The following is a 1,888-nucleotide window of genomic DNA, read 5'->3' on the forward strand; positions in this document are numbered from 1 at the left end:
AAATTAAGTTCATTAAGCAAGTGTCCTAATGTGGCTATGTATGGCAATTGACGTATGTCTATCCGAATCGTGAATCGAATCACTTAAGTGACATGAATATATACTATTTAAAACTTAGATCAATCTAAAATCTCTCTATTGAGTTTCAATTAAATTCACAAATTAATTAATTGTTGGCCAAGCAATCAAAAGTATTAAGAACAAATTTGAATAAGTAAAACTACACCCATTCATGATATATAAAAGAGAAACCAATATTCAAATTATATGTTGAAACCCACCACAATTCCATAAAGATAATTTAGCTCAAAATAACAAATAAAAACAATATCTGAAGAAATTTAGTCAGAATCCAAGTCAAAGAAAATAAGAAAAACACAAAAGTAAAGAAAGAAATAAAGTATTGAAGCTTTATGATATCAATTCTCTCTCAAATTTTTTTGTTTTCTTGCTTTGTTCTTGGCTTCAAATCTCCAAAATAGTTGGTTGCTCCCTCCCCCTTTAAACCTTTGAAAAAAGTCCCTTAAATAGGCTCCAAGTAACTTAATTTCTAAAATTCTATCAACTTTTTATTTTTGAAAAATCACACAGTGCTATTTCTTCAATGCTGCAGTGTTGAGCTCTCAGGAAAATGTGCTGTGTTTCTTTTCACTAGCGCTACAGCCTTGTTCTCCCAGCATTGTTATAGTCTATCAAATTCGAACATGATTTTCACCATAATCTACTTTGAACTATCCAAAGTAATAAATATGAAAGTTTTACTTGGTCTCTTAACTTTCTAATGCATTAAGATTCACATCAATTGGACTTATGGATTGAAAGATATACTCAAAATACCGCATCATGTTCAATCCATACATACTACTACAGTGCTTCAAGTTAGACAAATATTTTGACCTTGATTCAATTAGATTTGGGAAAGGTAATAACATGAAAGTTGTAGCCCTTCCTCTTACGTTCCAGTGGTTTAAGAATCACTTTATTTGGAGTTCTGTAAAGAGAGATATGGTCAAAAAACTACAATATATATGAATGAAACCATCACCATACTTGCATAAATTTTCATCAAATGAGCCTTTTTCATCAAATTTCCTACAAAAGTAATAAAAGAAACCAGCAATAACTATTTTTAAAGTGATTTAAAATAAACTAACATAAAATTTAACTAAAACACTTAAATTAACTACTTAACAAGTAATCAAAATTAAACAAGAAAAACACTTACAATGCTACAATCTGAACCTAAAATCTCAAAGATTTAACTACTTAACCCTCCAAAATGTGTCAAAATAACTCTATATAATAAAGTTATCACACCCCCAAACTTAAGATTTTCCTAGTCCTCGAGCAAAACATAAAACAACATGCAATAACTTAAACGAAGAAAACACTTAACTAGAATTCAATTGCACCATTTCATTAATTACCTTTAATATCCTCAAAGTTACTCCATATTCATAATTCTAGGTAACGCACAAATATTATTGAATTTCATTTTTCAATCCAAATGCCAACTTATCATTAAATGAAATTCCCTATGTGTGTGTATGCAATCTTTTCACTTAGAATATTGTACAATTCGGATAAGTTTATATTTATGCAAAATTCAAACTAGTAATTAACTCCATAAGTTTGCTTTTCATCTCTCTCTCTACTAATGTAGACTAACACTAGGTTAAAGATCAATAGGACTTTAATTACCTTGTAATTTATGGCTAGGGTTAAGGTGGGATATGGGATATTATATAGGTCAATCACCCTAAGCATATAGTAAATCTAGGACCTATGCAGAGCTTTATTTTCCTTCACCTAGTATACCTCCTTTTTCATTAAAAATTTTCTTTTGTTCAACACTTCATTCTTTCTTTCCCTTTTTCTTGTTCTCAAT

The sequence above is a fragment of the Theobroma umbraticum genome, unplaced genomic scaffold, assembly GCF_002168275.2.
Source record: "Theobroma umbraticum cultivar Fairchild unplaced genomic scaffold, ASM216827v3 scaffold_55.0, whole genome shotgun sequence".
NCBI classification, from domain to species: domain Eukaryota; kingdom Viridiplantae; phylum Streptophyta; class Magnoliopsida; order Malvales; family Malvaceae; genus Theobroma; species Theobroma umbraticum.